This window comes from Mustela lutreola, chromosome 6, assembly GCF_030435805.1.
Source record: "Mustela lutreola isolate mMusLut2 chromosome 6, mMusLut2.pri, whole genome shotgun sequence".
Lineage (NCBI taxonomy): Eukaryota > Metazoa > Chordata > Mammalia > Carnivora > Mustelidae > Mustela > Mustela lutreola.
Window position 1 is genome coordinate 84,668,408 of NC_081295.1, and position 24,123 is coordinate 84,692,530.

General features: G+C 49.2%; 2 long non-coding RNA genes across 3 annotated transcripts; both read right to left on the minus strand.

Moving 5' to 3' along the window:
* Window positions 1-3,832: 3,832 nt before the first annotated feature.
* Window positions 3,833-12,081, minus strand: LOC131833900 (uncharacterized). Of its 2 annotated transcripts, none has more exons than XR_009354680.1 (4): window positions 11,625-12,081; window positions 10,333-10,426; window positions 5,066-5,183; window positions 3,833-4,385 (listed from the first exon to the last, which is right to left on the minus strand). It is a non-coding gene; the product is annotated as an uncharacterized LOC131833900 (long non-coding RNA). The 2 variants fall into 2 exon arrangements; XR_009354679.1 differs by having other exon boundaries at window positions 3,836-4,385; window positions 11,718-12,079.
* Window positions 12,082-13,563: 1,482 nt separating this feature from the next.
* Window positions 13,564-16,140, minus strand: LOC131833901 (uncharacterized). Its single transcript, XR_009354681.1, has 3 exons — window positions 15,668-16,140; window positions 15,465-15,524; window positions 13,564-14,578 (listed from the first exon to the last, which is right to left on the minus strand). It is a non-coding gene; the product is annotated as an uncharacterized LOC131833901 (long non-coding RNA).
* Between the last annotated feature and the right edge of the window lie 7,983 nt (window positions 16,141-24,123).

Sequence of the window (24,123 nt, forward strand, 5' to 3'; positions counted from 1 at the left end):
CCATTGAACCAGGCGTGTGGACAAGTCTTCCCCTCAGGGGAGGCCCCCCCTCTATTTCTTTCCTCCTACCCCTGCAAGGCATGCATCAGCCAGACCAATTTTTCTTGAACATGAATGTTCATTAATGTGATCAACTTGGTATCTTGTAAAAATCCGGATTCTGATTCAGTCACCTTCTCTGGCTCCTGGGATTCTACATTTCCAAGCGGCTCCGGGGGAGCCAATCCTGAGTCTTCTGACCACGCTCTGATCAAAGAGGGGTGAGGGTTCCATGTGCTCCGTGGTAAGGCTCATGGGTTAAGTACTGACAGGTCTCCAGAAGCCACACTGCTCCGAAGAAGAGAAAGGGGTAGGATGGTGGGGATTCTGGTGGAGAAAGAGACCTGTCCATCCCCAGGCTAGGCTGAGCCTGTTAGCACTGCCAACAGAGTGCAGACCACTGACCATCACCCTAGGTTTCCACCTCCACCTGGAGCACAGGCTGACACCCCCCACCCCACTGCCTTACTTAAAGGGAGGTCCAGACAGCAGGTGGGACCGCATGGAGCCTCAGAGGGAGCTGGAAGGGAAGATGCCTGGGTTACAGCACTGCGCCCCGCACAGGGCCACTTCACCAGCCACTTCACCCTCCCTCTCTTCCTTCCTTCCTCTTCTTTCCTACCTTCATTTTCTTCCCTCTTTCCTTCCTTCTTTCTCTACCCATAACGTGGGGCTTGAACTTACAACCCCACAATCAAGAGTCACGTGCCTTAGTTCTGATGGGCTAAAGGCAGCTCCAGGCCACCCCCTCTCATGCCCTCCCTGCAAATTCAGAAACCAAACCAAGCCTCCTCCAGAAAATGAAACCAGACAGCAGCTGGCAAAGCCATTCTCCCTGGTTGAAAAGCAGATGTCTTGAATCCAGGTGTGGAGGGACCACCTGGCCTGGCAGAAAGCCGATGGGCCTCCAGTAGAGCTCTCCTCCCTTGCCAGGACGAGTACTGCCCTGTGAACATGGAAGTCGACCTGCTGAGCGCCCCACCACACCCCATCCCCCTGGGCGACAGGGTAGTTTCCTAGGCCACACACATGGCTTTCCCTGATGAGGCATTTTTTTGTATGACAAAACCCTGCTCTTGCCCACTGCCAGAGAGAAATCAGTGTGCTGTGAGTTCTGGAGGGAAATCAACAGGAACATTCCCTCAGGGCTGACATCAACCCGGGCTGAAGCAGCACCCACCCCCCTCCCAGGGACCCCTGGAGAAATGCCAGGAAAGGCACCCCCTTCTCCCCCACACCATCCCCACCCCCCCACCCCCCACTGCCTGGGACCATGCTTAAAATTGCACCATGCGCATTCATTCTTTGGGGATGAGAAATGGCCTCTCTTAAAATACTCCCACCCACAGGAGAGGTAATACACTAAGCTGTTGTCAGTCATCTACACCTCAGTGTGAATTAGTTGATTAGTCCTGGAATGTTTCACCTGGAATGGGTCTGGTCCAATCCCTCTTTTTGCAAGTGAGGAAAACCTCATCCCAGAGCAGAGGTGATGTCCCGAAGGACAAGCAACAAGGGGGGTGACCCAGTAATGGCAGGGAAGAGGTGGGAGGTAAGGATTGTACAGGGGTGACTGGGGCAACAGGGGACCCCCAAAGTCATTGAGAGGAGCAGGGGCATCATCAAGCTTGCACTTAAGAGATGAACTCAAGGGGCGCCTGGGTGGCTCAGTGGGTTAAAGCCTCTGCCTTTGGCTCAGGTCCTGATCTCAGGGTCCTGGGATCGAGCCCCACATGGGGCTCTCTGCTCAGCAGGGAGCCTGCTTCCTCCCTCTCTCTTTGCCTGCCTCTCTGCCTACTTGTGATCCCTGTCTGTCAAATAAATAAACAAAGTCTTTAAAAAAAAAAAAAAAGAGAGAGATGAACTCAGAGCCACACCAAGGTTTCCCCCATGAGAAGGTAGGAGACCGAGTCAGAAGCCAGTCTCCCTACCCCACCCCACCCTTGAACATAAAATTTCTTTGAAGTCTCTGGTTTTATCTTAGAGTTCATTCAGAGGCAACATTCTACACTAAAATATATTTTGGTTTGTTTTCATATAAAAATAATAGGACAAACTGGTGGTTGCCCAAGGGGAGGGTGGGGGATGGGCAAAAAGGTGAAGAGGATTAAGAAGTACAAACTCCCAGTTATAAAAATTTTTTTAATTTATGTTATATATTTATTTATATTTTTAAAAGATTTTATTTATTTATTTGACAGAGAGAGAGAGACAGTGAGAGAGGGAACACAAGTTGGGGAGTGGAAGGTGGAGAAGCAGACTATTCACTGAGCTGGGAGCCCCAGGATCCTGGGATCATGACCTGAGCCAAAGGCAGATGCTTAACTGAGTGAGCCACCCAGGCGTCCCTAAAAAAGAGTTTTAAACAGGAGCACCTGGGTGGCTCATTAGTTAAGTGTCCGAGTCTTGATTTCAGGCTCAGGTCATGATCTCATGGATCCTGGGATCCAGACCCATGTCAGTTTCAGAGCTTAGGGAGGAGTCTGCTTCTCTCTTTCTCCCTCTCCTTCTGCCCCTCCACAATCTCTCTCTCTCTCAAATCAATCAATCTTTTCTTTTAAATCTTTAAACATAAAATTTTCTTTAAATAGTTAGATTGAGGGGCTCCTGGGTGGCTCAGTCATTAAGCGTCTGCCTTCAGCTCAGGTCATGATCCCAGGGTCCTGGGATTGAGCCCCACATCGGGCTCCCTGCTCAGCAGGAAGCCTGCTTTTCTCTCTCCATCTGCTGCTCCTCTGCTTGTGTTCCCTCTTTCGCCTTGTCTCTCTGTCAAATAAATAAATAAAATATTTAAAAATAAATAACTAAATGAAAATAAAAATAAATAAATAGTTAGATTTATTTAGCCAGATATCACTTTCCACTTGGCCGATAGGCTGAGTTTGTGTTTCTGGGGAAGATATCTGGATGGATGGGATGGGGTGAGGAGGTTTCTCACTGTATGCCCCTTTGCCCCTGCTTCTTTATTTTTTATTTTTTAATTTTGAAGTAATCTCTACACTCGCTGAGATCAAGAGTTGCATGCTCTTCACACCTTTTAAAATTTCGTGCCCTCTGGAAATAGGACCTGGCCAAAAAGTTAATAAAATTGAAACTTAAAAGAAGGTAGGTGGGTTGGTGTAGGGCAAGACAGACCTTTTTGCTCTGATGGGAAAGAATGAAAGCAGGAACGTATGCATGCTGGACCACTCTCATATTCAGCCACATGTTCTATGTGCGCACCTGTACCTACCAAGGTCTGCTCTGGGGAGCTAGCCCCTAGCCAAGGGTGTAGGGGGTAGGGGAATGGCACACAGGCTACCTCATCTGGGCTGACTCTGAGAGGCTGGGTCTGAACGGCTCGCTGCCTTTGAAGGCCTCGCTGACTCAGACCAGGAGCTAGATTTTTTTCCTTCCCAGTCTGGTGACCTCCTCACACCACCCCCTTAAGCACTGCTCAATAAATAATAGTAAAACATGGGGTGCCTGGGTGGCTCAGTCGGTTGACTGCCTTTGGCTCAGGTTATGATCCCAGAGTCCTGGGATCAAGCCCTGCATGGGGCTCCCTGCTCAGCGGGGAGTCTGCTTCTCCTTTTCCCTCTGCTGCTCGCCCCGCTTGCGTGTGTGCTCTCTCCTAAATAAGTTAAAAAAAAAATCATAGTGAAACAAGAGCTGCTGCCCATGGAGTTGCAGTTTGTGCCCAGCTCTGGTACACAGACAGCTCCTTCAGCCTCACGGCCGCCTCACCAAGCAGCCGCTGTCACCTCAGCCATGTGGTAGACAAGGACTCGAGAGTCTGTCAGCGCTAACCTCGCCCACTGTCATACTCTTTAACCCAGCCAGGGGCAGACAGAAGATTCGAACCAGAGGCACATGCATAAATACCCATTACCATTTATTAAATGCCTGTGTGCTGTGCGCGTCGCTTAGAGGTGTTTTTACGAGGTCATCTCACCCACCTGCATTGAACGCAAGAAGTGTCACTGAGGGAGGGGACTGTCCCTGCCCTGGAGAAGCTGACCATCTGTGTCAGTGTCTTAGATGACCACAACAATCCCTCCATCTGTGCCACACTCCACAGCTTTCAAAGCCCTTGATCTATCTCATTTAATCATCTTGACAATCCTGCCAAATCATGTTCACAATCTCTGCTCTGGGATGAGGAAACCCAAGCTCTCCAGGTCACACGGGGCTGCCCCCAAGATCATCCAACCAGCCTGGGTTGGAGCTGGAACCTGACCTCAGGTCTCATGACTAGGTCTCTGCGGAGCAGGGACAACATGCTGCCTCCATAGCCTGGGCTCAGTGGCTTCCAACCTGCTCCGGCGGGAGGACTCCCTCCCCACAGCTTGGAAATTGTTGCAGTCCTGCAAATGAAAGGAGCTGTTATTTAGGGTTTTAGTCAACCGGGGAAATTCACAGTGGAAAAACGACCAGGGATTCAGCACAGCTGAAAAGCAATAGCACAGTCATACCCAGACATTACTTATCCAGTCGGCAGACGATATTTGGAATACAAATAGACACCGAGACTTCTTGCAATAACCCTGCAGCCCCTGGGCAGGCAGCAGCTGGCTGAGACCCCAGTGCTGGAGCGGTTCAGAGGAGGACGCAGCTCCCAAGTCCTCTCAGTCAGAGCACAGTGTTGTGGTGGGGGGTGGGGGTGGCAGGTGATATTCAATGGCATTGAGGGAAAATAGCATGGGGGGGATCGTGGGGAGCAAAGGGGCTTGGGGAGGGCCACAGAGCAGTGGGGAGGCTCGCAGGGTATATGGATGTGTGTGTATTTCTTTTGGAGGAAAAGGTTGACTCTAGATGTTCAAGAGCCATTAGAGAGAGCAGTTGGGTAGGAAGCAGACCAGAAGGGGAGAGAGTGGTCTAGAGGGGAGATAACGTAAGAGGTTTGAAACTGCAATGAAATTAACTTTCAAGAAACAAAGAGAACTAACATCCAAGGCTGTGGTAATGGGTTCTCACTTGTCATTGAGTGACTGGGTGCCATACCCTGGACTATGTAGGCCTCTAAGCTTGGTGATCGTTCACTCACAGTTCCAGAATCTGCTGCAGGCAGTAGGGTACAGCAGTGAAGCTCATCGATGTTAGAACTCAGAAGCCCCAGTGCATGTCCCAGCTCTGTAAAGGTCTCAGGGCTTTAGCTTCCTCACCTGTAAAATGGAAGTGACAATAGTACTTGCCATGTTGCTATTTTGAAAATTAAGCCCAAGAGCATATGTTAAATACTGAGAACAGAGCTGTCCTAGAATAAACGTTTGATATTATTCCTGTGAAAAAGCCTTTCCCACTCCACACCGATCATACCCCTCTCCCCTGCACAGTTGGATCTCCAAGCTCTTCTGCCACTTTTTTTTTTTTTTTTACTTATTTGTCTATTTGTATGTGTTTCTTGATATTAAACTGTAAACACCTGGCACATCATGGACATTTATTAAGTGAGGAAGGAAGGGAGGGAGGGAAGGAGGGAGGGGGACGAAAGGGAGGAAGGAAGGGAGAGGGAAAGGGTCCTCCTACCTGCAAAAGCTTATAATTTTACTACCGAGGGGCGCCTGGGGGCTCAGTCGTTAAGTGTCTGCCTTTGGCTAGAGTCATGATCCCAGGGTCCTGGGATCAAGACCCACATCGGGCTCCCTACTCAGCTGGAAGCCTGTTTCTCCCTCTCCCACTCCTGCTCGTGTTCCCTCTCTTTGCTGTGTCTCTGTCAAACAAACAAAATCTTTAAATTTTTTTTTTTTTTTTTTTTTTTTTTTTTTACTATGGAATGGGGCACCTGGCTGGCCCAGTCTATAGAGCATGCAACTCTTGATCTCGGGGTCATGAGTTCAAACCCCAGGTTGGATACAGAGTTTACTTAAAAATAAGCTTACTGTGGAAAACTGGGATGCCCAGGTGGCTCAGATAGTTAAGTAGATGCCTTTGGCTCAGGTCATGATCTCTGGGTCCTGGGATTGAGCCACACATCAGGGTTCCTGCTCAGTGGGGACCTTGTTCCCTCCTCCCTTTACCCCTCCACCTCACTCATGCGCACTCGCGCGCGCACTCTCTCACTCAAATAAATCTTTTTTATTTTATTTATTTATTTGAGAGAGAGAGAGTACAGGCAGGGGGAATGGTAGAGGGAGAAGCAGGTACCCCACTGAGCAGGGAGCCTGATGCAGGGCTTGATCCCAGCACCCAGGGATTATGACCTGAGCCGAAGGCAGACATTTAACCCAGTGAGCTACCCGGGTGTCCCTAAATTTAAAAAAAAAAAAATTTTTTTTAAGTTTACTACAAAAAGTCATCAAGGTGAAAAGAAACCATATGATCTTCATCTTCTATAAGCATATCTTCAGACCCTTCCCACAAAGCCATGGGGAATGGAGTTTACAAAACTCATATAAATTGCAATTCCAGCCTTTGTGGAACTGACGATCTATGCTGGGCAATGGGACAGGACATGTGAAAAATAGCTGTAGAGCAAGGCTGTGGTACTTGCCCGCTGAGGGACGGTCAGAACCGCTGGCAGTCAATAGCCGGGAGAAGGCAGAACAATATGGGATGAGTCACAAGTGTGTGTCATCCTTGCTCAAGGTGAAATAGGGTTGTTGGGTAACAATAGGAAAATGTCACAAAGCCGGAGGAGCCAGTGCACGCCTCAGATTGGGGGGCACAGCCTTGGGTGTAGGGTTCACAGGACGAGAGAAAGAGAAGGCTCTGGGGGGGTGGTCAGGGCAAGCTTAGTGGGATGGTGGCTGGGATCAAACTCCAGAATCAGGGTCCCGTGGAACTCTTACTGGCTTGGAGCCCCAAGTGTTCAGAGTTGGCCTTCTATCTTCCCTGTGCTGTGAGCTCTCCTAGATGTTGATTTCTGGTAACTTGATTTATTTGAGAGACAGAGCACGAGCGGGGAGCAGGGGACACAGAAGGGGAGAGAAAGAGAATCCTAACCAAACCCCCTCCTGAGTGCGGAGCTCCACTGGGGCTCAATCTTATGACTGAGATCAGAGTCAGGTGCTTTAACCGACTGAGCCACCCAGGCGCCCCTCTGCTAACTATTATTATGCAAGTAATATGCTTTCGGAGAAGAAAGGAGGAGAAAGAAAAGGAATACAGAGAACCAAAGAGGAGAAAATAACCTATTAGTCCCATCCCCCTCTGCCAAAAATTCACTCCAAGTTTTGGTGCCTGTCCATTCATTCTCCCCCTTTATGTACCCGCCTACCCTTCAAGCTACCTATTCTTCCATCCGCCCATGCGCATCAGAGTTCTCAGCTGCAAACAACAGGATCTACTCTAACAGAAAAGGAATTGATTAAAAAACATTCAAGTGTCGTCTGAGTGGCTCAGTTGGTTGAAGGACCAACTCCAGATTTTGGCTCAGGTCATGATCTCAAAGTCCCAGTATCAACACCTTCATTGGGCTCTACACTCAGGAATCTGCTCCAGATTCTCTCTCTCCTCTTGGCCCTTCCTCCACTCACGTGCTCTCTCTCTCTCTCTCTCTCTCTCAGATAAATAGAAAAAAAAAACTTTAAATAAAACAAAACGTTCAGAGGCACCTGGGTAGATCAGTGGGTTAAGCCTCTGCCTTTGGCTCAGGTCATGATCTCGGGGTCCTAGGATCAAACCCTGCATCAGGCTTTCTGTTCAGCAGGGAGCCTGCTTCCCCCACCCCCTCTGCCTGCCTCTCTGCCTACTTGTGATATCTCTCTCTGTCAAATAAATACATAAAATCTTAAAATAAAATAAAACATTCAGTGGCTCAAGAAGAATCCAGAAAGGAAAATATTCAGGCTCAGAAGTCAGAGATGATGCCCAAACCACCCCATGGTACTTTGCTAGTCAAGCCACCATGGCAGCTATCAGCATGAATTCTGCAACTTGCTTCAACTTCCCCTCTTCAACGATGGTAGAAATTGGACCTCAGAACGTCCCTCCCGTTGCTCTGAAGGCCAGACGCCTCCTCCAGCCCCCTTCCCTGGGATGCCTGCTATCTCTTACTGTCTTCCAAAGCAAAACCCATGTGGTTGCATCAGATTGGTGGAGCCTGGGTCATGTGCAGACACCTGAGCTGCAAAGGGGTCTGGGAAAGGAATTTTTGGCCTTTACCCGTCAGAGGTGTGAAACTGATGATCCAGGGAAAACCCACAGGCACCAGAAAGTTAATCAAAAGTTACCGGTGGGGGCACCCTGGGTGGCTCAGAGGGTTAAAGCCTCTGCCTTAGGCTCAGGTCATGATCACAGGGATCGAGCTCCACTTCGGGGTCTCTGCTCAGCGGGAAGCGTGCTTCCCCCTCTCTCTTTGCCTGCCTCTCTACCTACTTGTGAACTCTGTCAATTAAATAAATTAAATCTTAAAAAAGAAAAAAAAAAGGTACCGGTAACCATAATGTATGGCAAATGTCCCTTACACTAGGCATTGTTTTTCTCCTCACAACTACAGGATGGCATCAGTTTCATCAGTCTCTGAATCTCCAGGGCCTGGCCCAAGGTAGGCACTTGATACATGAGGAAGGAAAGGAGAAAGAGAAGGGAGAGATCACATATGTACACGTTGCTTTACTAAACAAGATTGGAGGAAGACCTCGTGTTAATAGAGTCCACTGGGCTCCCAAGGCCTCCTGTGGATTCTGAAGGAAGGAGACTCCCTTGCCCAGCATGCAGGTACGAGGCTGTCCTCCCACCCCCGTCAGACTCTTGCTCTGCCCCTGGCCTGTAACATCTGGACCACAGGGAATGATGTCCTGGGGAGTCACTTACTTCTTGGTAGTCCACCTGTTGGCCTAATGTCACTCAGGCTGTCACTGAATCTCCTTCTCTCCCCAATCCCAGAGTTTGTGAGGTTTTAAGTGGTCTCTGAAGGCCAATCTAGAACAGTTGCTGCAAAGGCAACATCTGAGGTCTCCCCAAGGTGATAAAGATCACATTCAAGGCACCACATTCAAGCGGCTCTATTAAAATCAGGCTCGTTCTTCACGGTCAAGGTGTGCTGTCACAGAATTATATGGGTCCTGGCTTTTAGAAGTTTATGCTGTTGTTTAATTGTTAAGAGGCTAGATACACATGCTTAAATGACAAGCTCTCTTGCTGCCAAATAAGGTAGGAAAAAGTCGCGAGCTCCTAGCTCTCAGGGCGTGGGGATGGCCAAGCCTCACAGGCTGGGTGAGAGGAGGTGAGGGAGAGGAGAGAGGAGGGGAGGAGAGGCTGGGGGATGAAGGGGTCCGGGAGCCACCGCTGATAAGCATTCTCCCCTAACCCCTCCAAGCAGGTCAGACCCTGTAACTTCTATGAATTGCTATAACATCGTGAACCCCTCCTCCTCATGGCTGAATGTTTCGGTGGTTATCTGGTTGTCCTCTGCCCCCTGCCCTCCATCCCAGACCTGGCTGTGGTGACCCAGGAAGGTGCTGGGTGGGCAGAGGCTGGTGGGGACCAAGTCAGGGCGAGGCGGAGGACGAGGCTGAGACCCATCACAAAGCCCGTGTGAAGCTTCCCCCTCACACTCCTTTCCCCCAGGGAGGAGCTGCTGATGTGTTTCTGGAGTGTTCAATCCAATTAGTGCCCTCCCCTGCTCCAAGGAGGGGCCCAAGCCACCACTCCCCTCCCTGAGGTGGAGACGGGCTGGCAGGGGGTGCTGAGGAGGTCTGAACACCCTGACCCAGCTCCTCCTGGCAGCGCTGCTGGCTCGCTGCCACGCAGAGGCTGCTATGACAGCGCCCGTTTCTAGGCGACTGTTCTGGGGAATGGTCTGTTTTGGCAACCAGAGGGCCCCTGGGTAAAGGGGGCCGCTGGCCGCCGCGCATTTGCATAGCAACCTCCTCTCCTCCCTGGGCCGGAGCCTGAGCTGGGTGCTGCTCCATGGAGGGGGCCAAGCGGCTGGGCGGCTCCGGTCAGCCGCAGCCCCTGCCCTCCACCCGGCCCGGCCTCAGCCAGCAGGCCCACCCGGTGCAGGTGCCCTCCCTGCCTCAGCGCCCCCTCTTACCTCTCGGGGAGGTAGAGGCTGCCTGCAGAGCTAGGGCATTTCCGGAAAGGCTGGTGCCCTAGGGAAGTGGGGAAATGATGCTTGGGGACTAAACACAGAAACGGGGGTGAGGGGGATGAAATATCATCTTTTACAAAGAGTCAAAGTCACATGGCTTGGTAGCGTCGAAATGCCTTCTGGATAACAGGGTTGGCTCACCACATATTTAAGTGACCTCCCCCCCAACCCGGCAAAGGAAGCCCCAGGGGATACTCAGATCATGTCATTTGGATCATTACATTGCAAGCGTATGTGTGAATTAGGAAATGGGTAGGCCTGGAAAAAACATTTGTTACCTAGAAAAATCAGGCAGTGATATTCCTGGGAAATAATTTCAGATACTTGCAGGAGGAATTTGGTGGCACAGTAGTGTCTGCATTTCAGAAGAAACTGAAAGGGAAAATAAACAAGATAGTCCAGGAGGACCCCCCCCCCCATCCTGCACAGACCCACCCCAACCCCAACCACATCTGCTATCTTGAGTCTGTGATGCCAACAGAGATACCAGGCTCTGAGCACACAGACAGTAACTGCCCAAGGACACATGCCCTGGGCTGGAACCCTAGAAGGGGGTTGGGCAGGGGCAGGTCACCTCAGCTGAGCGATCACATTCCCTGGCAGCTGTCCAAGGGGCAGCTCTGGCTGCACCTGTTTGTGGGGAGATTTGCTTTTATCAGTGTTGACACAGCAGCCTGGCCAGGGAGTAGGAGAGTAATAAATAAATGAGAGAGGGAGGGTGGGGGGAAAGGCAGGAGCCACCGAGGCGAGGCAAAAATGCTGAGGTCTTTTTTTTTCCCTTGTTGTATGTCAGCGCGTTCAATCCAGTTTCCCCACCCTTGAAATCTCCGAGGATCATGGACCGGCCTTGGCATGGGAGCTCTGGGTCTTAAAGGGATAGAATTGCAGATCGGAAGCACCTGAAGATCCTTGTGTGCCAATGTCCCTCACCGACAGATCTCAAGGTTACTTGGTATCCTCACCTGCCACTTAACAGTTTGTCAGGAAGCTTGGCAGGAAGGGATTTCCTTCCTCCCTCTGCCAAGTTTCAGCATCGGGGAGACAAGTATGATTAAAGTGTTAGGTTTAGGAGTTAGTCAAACCTAGGATCAAACCCCGGTGCTGTCTAGCTGTGTGATTTGGGGTGCGCTAACTAACCAGTCTGAGCCTCAGCTCCTCCCCAGAAATGGGGGAACAAAACAAACTTCTGCCCAAGGAGGCAAGTGAGGACAGAAGCTAAGGCTTGGAATAATCCCTCCATATATATATGTTCACTTGGTTGCTCTTTTTTCTTTTTTTAAGATTTTATTTATTTGTTTGACAGAGAGAGATCACAAATAGGCAGAGAGGCAAGCAGAGAGAGGGGAGAAGCAGAGAGAGAGAGCCCGATGCGGGGCTCGATCCCAGGACCCCGAGATCATGACCTGAGCATAAGGCAGAGGCTTAACCCACTGAGCCACCCAGACGCCCCTTGGTTGCTCTTATTACCTATCAACAGCAAGTTTTTCTCAAGTTTTTCTCGAAAATGTCCCTCCCCCCACAAAAAAAGAAAAAAAAAAAAAAGATCTGTTCCAGAAATGGCAGAAAGAACCTGCAATGCTCTTTGTCTCCCGGACGGGGCCAAAAGGGACCTCTTAGTTTCTTGGCTTTGCTTCCAGTCTTCAGGGGCTACAAAGCAGCTCACCTCCATTCTAGTCCAGTTCGGTGCCTAAGCGGGATGCAAAACACACCTGGTCATCAGAAGCTGCCTGACCAAGCCCAGCAACAGTTTGTAACAATTACCGCAGTGAGTCACTCCTGCCTTTCCAACACGGAGGCAGCTAAGAAGGCAGGTTGCCGCTGTCAGACCAGTGAACTCTAACCCCAGCCTTGGCAGCTCCCAGAGACAGGTTATTTAACTTTCATAAGACTTGGGGCACCTGGGTGGCTCAGTTCACTAAAGCCTCTGCCTTCAGCTCGGGTCATGATCCCAGGATCCTGGGATCAAGCCCCGCATTGGGCTCTCTGCACGGCAGGGAGGCTGCTTCCTCCTCTCTCTCTGCCTGCCTCTCTGCCTGATTGTAATCTCTGTCTGTCAAATAAATAAATAAAAACTTAAAAAAAAAATAAATAAAGACTTGCTCTCCTTGGGCGCCTGGTGGCTCAGTGGGTTAAGCCTCTGCCTTTGGCTCAGGTCATGATCTCGAGGTCCTGGGATCGAGCCCCACATCGGGCTCTCTGCTCAGCAGGAAGGCAGCCTCTCGCCGTACCCCCACCCCACCTGCCTCTCTGTCTGCTTGTGATCTCTGTCAAATAAATAAATAAAATCTTTAAAAAAAAACCCAAACTTGCTCTCCTTATCTGTGAAATGGGCATAATAAAGAACCGCAAGCTTGTCTGGAGGATTGAATGCATGAAAAAAGCATGTAGTGAGGGCAGAACCCAGAGAAAGGGCTTGCTTAATCGTGTCCGCACTGGCGGTCATTTGCTGTCTGATGAATAAGGCCAGGGACTGTGTCATACTCATCCCTGTATCCCCAGGTCCTCAAACAAAGCCTGGCGTTGAGTGGAGTCCAGTAACATTTGATGAATGAATGAATGCAAGGCCCCTGCCCTCAAGAAGTTAAATCTACCCAGGAAATAGAAGGTGTAGGAGGCAGCAGAGGGTTAAAAGCCATTCTACCAGTCCCGAAGCCCCAGAGGCAGACGGTCCCTTTGATCCCTGTTTCATCTATCCAGGATGCTTTCAAGAGAGGAAAACAGGAAGTATCCCTGATAGCCCAGCCTCGCTCTGTTTTTTCTGTTTTTTTTTTTTTTTTTAATGATGAGGGGTGGGGGGAGAATGGTCCTCTGGGTCACATTTTGCCAGTAAATCAGCCTCTTTCCTATCTCATCCTGGGGCTTCCAAAGGGGCAGATAAATAGCTTCTTGCTCAGTGCTGAGAGAGAGAGATGTGGTCCAGAAATGGCAAAGCTGACAGGTTGGGGTTCCTGAGCTAAAGCATCTCTTTTGCATTCACTTCCTCCCTCCCTCACTGTTGAACAAGTGCCTGGCCTTGATCAGGGGACCGTAGGGTTACAGCTCAGTGTCTAGTGTCCAGGGTATAAACTGTCCAAAACAAAGGACAGTGAACTCAGAGAGGATGGGCCGAACACGGAAAGGCGAGAACGCTCCAAAGGGAGATAGCCACGTGATGAGCAAGCAGTCATAGGAAAGAAAAACAGAGCGGAACAAAAGAAAAAAACCTGGAGAATAAGTATTTCAGAAAAACAAAAGAAAGCTTCTTCTTCTTCTTCTTCTTCTTCTTCTTCTTCTTCTTCTTCTTCTTCTTCTTCTTTTTTTTAAGTTTATGTATTTCTTTTTAGTTAAAATAAACATGGGGCTGGAACTCACAATCCTGAGATCAAGAGTCACATGCTCCTCTGACAAAGTCAGCCAGGTGCCCCAAAACATTGTTTCTACGAATTTGCAGCTAGGGTTGTAAAGGCCTTGTAATAGGATAACTGGATACAGAGGCTGTGCAGAAGGCCATCACTTCTAGGGACACAAAGGATGGCAAGAGTGCACAGAAGCAGGGAGGGGAAGAAGAGCTTAAGACAGCAGATCCGACTCTGACCTAGCCAGCCCGAAGACAGCAGGTGCTACCCCTCAGAGTGCTAAACTCACATCCGTGTTTGTTTCGTAAGTTCAGTTATTTATTTGCCCATGCTGGACAGGAGAGAACTTTCCAGAAAGGGGCAAATATTCTATATTGGAATAGAGATACAGTTTACATGGGCAAATCTATTTTTCGATGTTACACAGTTAAGCCTTCTGCATGTCTGTGTTTGTAAATTTCACCCAGGAAAAGAACTATACAAAGTAACCAAGTGGGAGGGGCTGGAGGTAAAGATGAAAAAAGAGACAGAACAGTTAATGACAGACTAAGCATCCGTGGGGGTTCATTATATCATTTGGTTGACATTAAATGTGGTTTGAAGTTTTTCATAATAAAAAAGTGTTCTTTTTTTTTTTTTAAGTGCCTATAACATGTCACTGGTGTCCTTAAGCAAGTCCCTTTTGGGTTATCAGCAAGGCAGCTGAGACATAATCTCTTTTCTTATACATTAGGAAACAGAGGTGCACCTTGACTTGCTCAAAGTGTTCTCAGATATCCCGCAGCAGAGCTGACACTGAACTATCAAGCCGGAGCAGTGCCCTTCTGACCTTTTCAGCCGTCACCCACTTGCAGGGAGTCAGCTGGAAGTCGCCCCCCACCCCGGGCTGCCTTTGCAACCCCCAGGCCCAGGGAGGTGCTGGGAGGCCGCATGGGCTGGAAGGAGGGTCTGTTGACTGCAAACCCACTTTGCTCTCCAATGTTTTCATTCTGAAAGGTAATCCTGAACATTCGAAGAATTCCGTTAGGTCCCTTAGCTGTGCTTTCCAAAAGCAGAGAGGGAAACCTGGACAATGAAAGATTTCCAGTCACCAAGAGTTGAAAGAACAAGAGGCCCGGAGTCCTAGCTCAGTGGCCAACAGAGGTGTTGCCTTAGGGTGGTCCCCTCTCTTGCCTTGGTTTCCACTCATCTGTAAGACAAGAGCGAAGAAGGGGTGCCTGGGTGGCTCAGTCGGTTAAGCGTCTGCCTTCCACTCAGGTCATGATCTCAGGGTCCTGGGACAGAGGTCCTCATCAGGCCCCCTGCTCCATGGGGAGTCTGCTTCTCCCTCTCCCTCTGCTTGCTGCTCTGCCTACTTGTGCTCTCTGTGTCAAATAAAGAAAATCTTCTAAATATATATATATATATATATATATATATATATATATATATACACTTTGATTAAAAAATGATTTATTTTCAAAAATAAGATTGCAAAAAGACTTTTGGGTTCTGTTACCTTATGGGGTTGTCGGAAAGATCCCAAGAGGTGTGGCTAGGAAAAGTAAAAAGAGCAGTAGCAAGGGGTAGCATTATGGGGAAACAATGAGGCTTTGGCAGGACTCTTAAATAACTTTTTCGGGTGTGCCTTAAGGAAAAGACTTTTTGGGGGGGAGGGGACACAACATTTATGGATGTCTCTGCACTAGGCCAGATGTGGTGTTTTGCTTTCTCCATAATATCTCATTTACTCTCAAAATACCTTATGGGGACTCAGGTACTATGATTTTGCTCATTTTCCAGATGAGGAAAGAGGCACAGAGATCCTTAGGCTGCCCAAGGCCAGACAGCTGGAATGGGCCAACCCAGACCTGGAGCGGGGCTGTCCTGTTGGGGGAAGGCCACACCCTCTTCTGAGGGCCGGGTGGCTGCCAAGGCTCCTGGTCACCTGGGCGTCAGACTCAGCATCAGGAGACCCAGCCTCGAGTTCCAGCTCAGCTGCTTATTAGCCCCGTGACTGGGCCGAGTCACATGGCCTCCCAGACCCTCCGTCTCCCCAGCTGTACCCCAGTGATAAGAAAACCTACTCCACCTACCTCTCCAGAAGGAGGTGAGGATTCCTTGAAATCACTGATACTGCAAGGGTTTGGAAACAGCTGCAAAGGGCAACAGAAAAATGAAGACATCACGATTATTTTTTCAGAGACACATTCCTGGCTTATCACATGGGGACATTTCAGCCCCTCATCCACCCCTCCCCCCAGTCCACCCCCAAGCCCCCAACGGTGGTGGTCAGAACCGGAGGCCTGGGTGTCTCTTCCAATACTATTCTGGTCCAAACGTGGGAAAGAGAGGCATCTCAAACAGTCTCAGCTCCAGGATTCCCTGAAGAAACATAGTAGAGTGTCGGCTTCAGACTCGGCCCTGGGCCCGAACTTCATTGAGGGCCCCTTTTCCTGTTTGTCGTAAAACAAACAGGCTTTCAGCCACTTGGGCAGGATTTAACTGGCGATCAGCCCTAGAGATAAGTGGGTCACACTCCGCAAGCTCACAAGGGAATAATTTGTACCCAAGAGCAGCTTATCATTTATATTTTTGAATCCAGGCCCCCGGGTGGCTCAGCTGGTTGGGCATCTGCCTTCAGGGTGGGTCATGATCCCGGAGTCCTGGGATGGAGTCCCACTTCAGGATCCCTGCTCAGTGGGAAGTCTGCTTCTCCCTCTCTCCGCTCATGCTCTCTCTCTCTCTGTGTCTCAAGTAAATAAAATCTTAAAAAAAAAAAAAAAAAAAAGTGGTAAAAAGGTGAAGACAGGACGTTTCAGTTTATCTGTTTTGTATACCCTTTATTTCCTTCCTCTGTGTACCTGAGGCCCTTAGCACAGCCCGTCACAGCAGAGCACAGAGAATGTTCAAGAAATGAATGGAATTAGGGGGAGAGAGTTCTGGGGTTTTACAAGCATCCTGGAAGTGTATGGCTTTTGCAGGGGTTTTGTGCCCTTTTGTTATGTGCAGCTCACCCCACCCCAGACACTCACTGTCCACCCACTTCTGCTGCTTTCAACTCTAAGCTTAGAGGGACCATGCATTTCTAAACCTCAAATCAGGAAACAAGGGCTGACCGAGTATTTGAGACCAGGAATCTATATTTCAGAAGGATTTGTGCCCTTTGTTTTGCACTCGAATTTGTAATAAGTATCCTCCTTCTGCATTTGGCAGACTTTGCTCAGCCCAGTTTGCCCATGGACAGTCTATCTTACAGAGATAAGGCTGAATCAATACATATAGGGAGATCCCGGGGACTCATCAGCCGACCTTCTAATTCACTTGCCCTGTGGCTTGGTGGTGGTCCTCTGCTAGGCTACCATGCACTACTCAGCACAGGTGAAGTGGATAACCGAGTAGGGTCAGGATTGTTCCCAAGGGGAGAGCTCTCGGGTGCTGGGTGGGGCAGGAGGAGCCTCGGATTGGATTCCTGCCCCATGTCTGCTTCTAATTGGTGGTGTGTCCTTGGGGAGGTCGCTTCTCTCTGGTCTCACTGAGAAGTGAAGGGGTGTGGCAGATGGCACAGGCTCAAAACCTGACTGACATCTTGCAGTTCAAGCCCTGGGATGTGAGAATTTACCCACATACTCTGCTTTTCCTCCTGCAGTTTGAGGATAAACAGTCTGGCTCCTATCTAAGGGAAACACCTTCACTGGCCCCTGGATCCCATCTCCTCCCTCTAGCAATGGTCTCTCCTCACCCCTGCATCACCTGTTTTTCCCTCTTTGCTAAATCATTTAAAACAGCATATTGATATATTTAAATGTGGGCAACTGGGTGGCTCAGTCAGTAAGGTAAGCAATATCACTAACTCCTCATGCCTTTCAGCTCAGGTCATGATCCTGGGGTCCTGAGATTGAGCCCCACGTTGGGGTCTCTACTCAGGGAGGAGCCTGCTTTTCCCTCTCCCCCTGCCTGCTGTTCTCCTGCTTGTGCTCTCTCTGTGTCAAATAAGTAAATAAAATATTTACTTTAAATATATTTAAATGTGCTATAGTTCCACCCATCTTTAAAAAAGTCTCTCCTGGGGTGCCTGGGTGGCTCAGTGGGTTAAAGCCTCTGCCTTCAGCTCAGGTCATGATCCCAGAGTCCTGGGATCGAACCCCGCATCAGGCTCTCTGCTCAGCGGGGAGCCTGCCTCCCCCTCTCTCTCTGCCTTTCTCTCTGCCTACCTGTGAACTCTGTCAAATAAATAAATAAAACCTTTTAAAATAAAATAAGAATAAAAAAGTCTCTCCTGACCCTACTTCCCCTCCAGCTTCTCTCTTGGGCAAGTTCAATCACTACACAACTCTGTTCAAACTGCTCTTTGTTAAGGTCAACAGTCCTACCCCCTCCCCCCTCCCCCGCCGTGCCCTGTCCCCCAATGTGATTAAACCTAAAAGTCATCGGTACTCTTCATCTTACTTGACAACGAGGATCAGCTGATCATTCCTTCTCCTTTTGACACTTGTTTCTCTTGGCTTCCAAGACACTACATTTTCTAGGTGATTCTTCAGGGTAGGTTCTCCTCGTTTCCTTCACCTCTAAAGGAAGGCTCCTGGGGCTCAATCCTGTATCTGTATTCAATCTTCACCAAGCCACCAATGATCTCATTCAGTCCCATTGTGTTAAATGCCACGTGGCTTAGCCTAGGTTCCTCTAGAAGCAGAACCCTAACGAAAGGTTTGCGTGCAGGTAGTTTATTTGGGAATAAAATTCCAGGAAGCAGAAATAAGGGACAGAGTGACACAGAAAGAGAGAAGAAAAGATAAACCAAGTCAAGAGTGCATTATTGAGCTGACCACCACCACTATGGAATACAGACCCTTTTCTCCACAGACGCTTCTAAGGAGATTCAAAACTGTCTGTCAAGGGATAAAAAGGGATCCACACTCACCCCTCAGCTTCCTTCCACCAGTGGTTAAGGGCGGCCCCATGAGCATCAATGCCCTCATAGTTCTGAGTTATACATATGGTGGCACTGAGGGAGTTTCCAGGGTTGTCCTACAGTCACCCTTGTACAGGAAGCAAGAGGTACACAGAGAGGTAGGGGGGAGGCACTTGTCCATTCATACCCGTGGCAAATCTGCATGATATCAAGCTGGGGGAAGAGTCAGGGCCAAGAGAATTTAAGGAAATGTCTGAAATGCCACCTATAACGCAATGGCTCTCAGCTTTCTACCTCTAGCTGGAGCCTCCCCCATTAAATTCCAGACTCGTGTATCCACTGCTTATTCCAGATTTCCACCTGGTTGTCTCCTCAAAACCTGCTCCATTCAGTCTCCCCCTCATTCCCCACCCCCCACGCATTTTCATTAATGGCAACTCTATCCTCCCAGATGTTCCTTCCTTCCAAAGCCAAGACCTTGGACTCATCCTTGAGTCTGCTCTACATACAATCCATCAGTAAATTAAGCTGGCTTGACTTTCAAAATATACCCCAAATCAGACCACTTCTAACCTCTACTCCTTGCCCAAGCCACACCGCCAGCCCTTGACGGGATTGCTGTCATTATCTGCTCAGGAGCCTTCCTGCTTCCTCACTTAACACTCACATCTCTTCTCCATTCTCTGCAGCGGCTAGTGAGTGTTCTAAAATACAAGTCAGATAATGTCGCTCCTCGCCATTTCCTTTCCCCTTCCCTGCTCTGTATTTCTCCATCACACTTATCACTATCTGACATAACACAGACCTCCCCTATTTACATATTTACTCTATTATTGTCTCCTTCTACTAAAATAACAGCAAGCATTTTTGTCTATTTTATCCCCAGGACCTAGAAAGGTGCCTGGTACATGGGCAGAGTACAATATATATTCATTGACTAAAGATCATCTAGTTTAAGCCCATGCACTTGCTACATGAGAAAACTGTAGCCCAGAGAGATATGACTAGGCTAATTACACTGCACAGCCTTTTTTTTTTTTTCCTTTTCTTTTGCAAGGCCTTCTTGATGCCTCTACTGGTGTTCTGAATAGCTGGTCTCCCTTTTCAGCAACATTAATCCTTAGTTATTATTATGGATGCTGCCGTCTAGCCAATCTGAGTAGCAGTCTGTAGTCAGGCTCAAATGCACCTCCACGAAATCACTAGAGAACAATCCCAAGGCATTGGAAGCGTAAGTAATCCAAGATCATACAGTATAAAGGCAGCAAGCAACAACTGAGGGGATTCAAGGTGAGGGAGAGTCTCGGGGGTGTTTTGAGAGAGAAGTGCAACACTGAGATTCCTGAGGGAAAAAATGAGCGTTTCAGGTGTGGGAGAAGCAAGAGCAAGGAAGACAATATCACTAACCCCTCATAAATGCCATTCTCTGCCCCTCCGTTCAGCGGAGTGGAATGGCCAGTGTGAGATGACTTTGGCATTGACCTGGACGGGTAGTTGTACTCGGCTATGTTCTAGCTGTGTGATGTGGGCAAGTTACTTAATCTCACTAAACCTACAAAATGAGGATGATGTTCCCGACCCCATTGTGCTGTGAGCATTACATAAAAAGGAACTTAAAGGGACGCCTGTGTGGCTCAGTGGGTTAAAGCCTCTGCCTTCCGCTCAGGTCATGATCCCAGGGTCCTGGGATCGAGTCCCACATACGGCTTTCGGTTCAATGGGGAGCCTGCTTCCCTTCCTCTCTCTCTCTGCCTGCCTCTCCGCCTACTTGTGATCTCTGTCTGTCAAAAAAATAAATAAAATCTTTTTAAAAAAAGGTACTAAAACAAAAAAAGTACTTTGTAGAATGACGTGGACAAGCAGTAAGTAAGTAATATCAAGGTTCTTGCTATGAGTCTTTGAATGGAATCATGGGAGTGTGCAGCAGTAAGTGTCAGGTCCAATCAGGAGAACGTTGTGACTGGCATCAGGCACCATTAAGACGCAGAGGCCAGATAATGGAGGACACTGAATACCAAGGTGGAGTCTTGGCACTGTGATGTTACTAAAGGATCTTTTTTTTAATTGCACAAGGACTTTTTTAAAGATTTTATTTATTTGAGAGAGACTACGCGTGAGCAGGGGAGAGGGCGGGCAGAGAGAGAGAGAAGCAGACTCCCCAATGAGCAGGGAGCCTGATGCAGGGCTCAATCCCAGGACCCTGGGATCAGATCTGAGCCAAAGGCAGACACTTAACCGACTGAGCCAGCCAGTGTTCCCTGGTCAAGGATCTTGACCAGGGAACACACAAGACTCAGTACCTGTGATGAAGACAACCTGATGTCCAGAAGACCAACGGAAAGGAGCAGCCTGCCGTCACCTAGCCCCCTGCAGGGCCCTGTTCATCTCCACCACTGTTCTTTCTCATCCTGTTGCAGGGACAGGTTTCAGGTCTTTGTATCTCCTGAAGTTCAGGACACAGTCATCCCTACTGTCAGAGCACAAGGCCTGGCCCACAGTCGGGCTCCCGGAGCATTCATTCTAGTCTCACTAACCTACACTGACCACTATGGGAAAAATTCAAGTCTGTGATGATGGAAGCCTGAGTGGGGATAGTGGCCATGAGAATGGGCAGGGTCAAATCACAGAAAACCCGGGGGAGAGACAGTGATTGTTGCAATTCTTTTAACACAGAAATTCAAGAAAGCACAAGGGCACGTGGGTATCTCAGTCAGTTACAGAGTTAAGCGTCTGCCTTAGGCTCAGGTCATGATCTTGGGTCCTGGGATGGAGCCCTGAATCAGGCTCCCTGCTCAGTGGGGAATCTGCTTCTCCCTCTGCCTGCGGCTCCCTCTGCTTGTGCTCATGCGCTCTCTCTCAGATAAATAAACAAAATCTTTTAAAATAAGCTAATTAAATAAAACATGAAGTGGTGTTAGTAATAGGCTTGTGATTAATTCCCCTGATCCTATTCTGCTCAATTCTTCATTTAAAATTATGAGGGGACTGTCTCTGAAGTTTTCAAGCTAAGTCACTTCACAAACACTTATACAAGAGAATTAAAGACCTCAGGGCTTTAGGTCAAGTGACTGGTAGGCAAGTGGCTGGTCTGCAGCTCCCAGGCCACAACAGAGAATAATAGCAAGAAACCAGAATGTCTAGGCGCCTGGGTGGCTCAGTTGGTTAAGTGTCTGCCTTCGGCTCAGATCACGACCCTGGAGTCCTGGGTTCAAGTCCCATATCGGGCTCCCCCTGCTCTGCAGGGAGCCTGCTTCTCCTTCTCCCTCTGCCTGCCACTCCCCCTGCTTGTGCGAGCTCTCTCTGTCAAATAAATAAATAAAATCTTAAAAACAAAACAAACAAAAAAAAAACAACCAGAATGTCTGAGCCAGGCCTTGACCCCCCCCCCCCAGGTGAGTGAAGGTGCCCATGGTGAGATTTCGCCCCCTTGCTGCTTTAGGAAGCTACCACCAGGCACTCCACTCCTCACCCGGGGACTAAAACTGAAGATTGCCCATCTGAACATTATAAATTACCATTGTCAGAACTAGAGCAGAGATAAGAAAGACATTCTTTTAAAGGGCTCAGTGGCTCTGGGAGGCTAGGTAGTCCTGAAGGAAGTCCTGAAGTCACATTAAAATTGCAAGTTCCCAGGCCCCACCCCCAAACCTCCTGAATCCTGATCTGTATTTAACAAGATTCCCAGGTGATTCCTGAGCAGATTACAATTGTAAAGCTGCCATGAAAGGGAGGGTCAGAGGCGAGGAAAAGGAGGAGTTACGGAGGGGAGGCTCAGGTGGCCCGTGTGCATCCAAGCACAACCTGGCCAGAGAAGAGGGTCTTGGCCAAAAGGCTGGGGATATTAAGGTCCATTGGTAAGGTCAACCCTGCTGTGGGGATGGGTGAGTCTGGATACCCAGGCCAATGCTCTTCAGCTTCCAGGTCATCTGACCGCTCCTCGCAATCAACCTGTGCTCCCCAAACCCTACTCCAGTTACCACTTGGCTTCATTCAACCCCTAAGACACAATGTGCTGGGCATGTTGATGCAAAGATATTTTTGCATCTGACAGACATTTTTATAGTTGAAAACTAAACTGGCATCTTCGATATACAAATCAAACCACGTCAGGAGTGCCTGGGTGGCTCAGTAGTTTAGCCTCTGCCTTCAGCTCAGGTCGTGATCTCAGGGTCCTGGGATCGAGCTCCAAATCAGGCTCTCTGCTCAGCAAGGAGTCTGCTTCCCTCCTCTCTCTCTGCCTACTTGTGATCTCTCTCTGTCAAAAAAATAAATAAAATCTTTAAAAACAAAACAAAAGACAAATCAAACCAAGTCAGAGGAGGGCACACTTCTGGAGTCTGATCAACGAAACTGGGTGATAATTAGACAGCCCTGTCCCGAAACAGCCCAGTGAGCGAGCAGGCTTCTTCCAATAACCATATCTCATCTCCACCCCGCCCCGATCCTAGAATTTCTACCTGTGTCATACAATTTGGCTCAGCTAGTCCTCTGGCGTCACTGGGCTGAATTCCGCACTACCACCTGCTAAGTTCCCTGAGGGCAGCCAAGGTCCTCCACAGAAAACAAACCTGAAAGGATTGGTGGCCTGGGTGCCAAGAACTTAAACCCAGAAAGGAAAGGAAGTGCCTGCAATAGAAGAAACCACCATTTCTTGTCTGGGGAATATTTCGCTGAGGTTTTGGCATGGAAAAAACAGGAAGCAGAGTAAATGTAGACCAGTGAGGGAATCGCTAGGTGAATTAAGGCATAGGTATATCCCGAATATATCCAACATGGTGCTATGCAGTTATAGTCCACGCGGATTCCGTGTAGTAATTTGGAAAACACTCCTGATATATATTCTGTGACCATCAGAGTCTCAGCAGGAAACAGATGGCGCAATCAAAATGGGGAACTTTGGAGAGAGCTTAATAAAGGGACTATTTGCAAAGGTGTGAGCCGCATTTGGAAAAACAACAGAGCAAAGGGGAGCTGTTTCCATTTCCAGGCAGTGTCTGAGGGGTAAATGGGGCCCTTAGAGGAACAGGGAGAGAGAACTATCTGGAGAAAAGCCTCGCGGGGCCCCAGCCAGAAGCTGTGGCCTTCTTGGACCTGGAAGGGAGGGAGGTGGGGAAGGAATAGGTCTCAAACCCAGCCAGAAGCCAGGGAGGCAAAAGGGCACCCAGGGTGAAGGCGTTTGGTGAGAAAAACCTGCAGGAGCAAAGGATGGAAGATGCCCAGCACCGTGAATTTATGGGGAGGGTAAGCAAACCACGAGGCGAAACTGCAGTCCGGATACTCCAGAGATGTCAACACCACATACGCATCAGAGAGATCGAAGGGAAATCTACCCAAAAGGCAATCATGACCGTAGGAAGACACTGGGGACCGGACTGCGGATTTTGGTAAGATGGAGGGTTGTTGACTTTCAACGACTGAGAACGCAGTCTAATCAAGCGCAGTCAATAGAGGCGAGCTGAGGAAGAGCGTCTAGGGAGGGGGTGGGGTCAGGCAGCCCTTAGGGGCACCTTCTGGTATCCTTCCGATCTCTTCGCTAAACCAGAGGGAGAGCTGACTTGTGCAGAGTCAGAGAGCAGGTTAGTGGCAGGCTGGGAGGCAATCTGGATGGGCTCTCCCCAAACCCACGCAGGCTTCCAAGCGCTCCTCGCCTCTCCATTCGGCCCCACGCCACCCCTCCGCGCCTCCCCCCTCCTCGGCTCCCTCCCCCTTTTCTCTGCTGCGGCAAATCCTTGAGCTACTCGGAGACTCGAGACGAAGCAGCTCAACAACCTCACACCCTTAATCTCACTGTCTGAATGATAAATCCTGCAGGACAGCTCGTTCCATTCAAGCCCTTCACACTC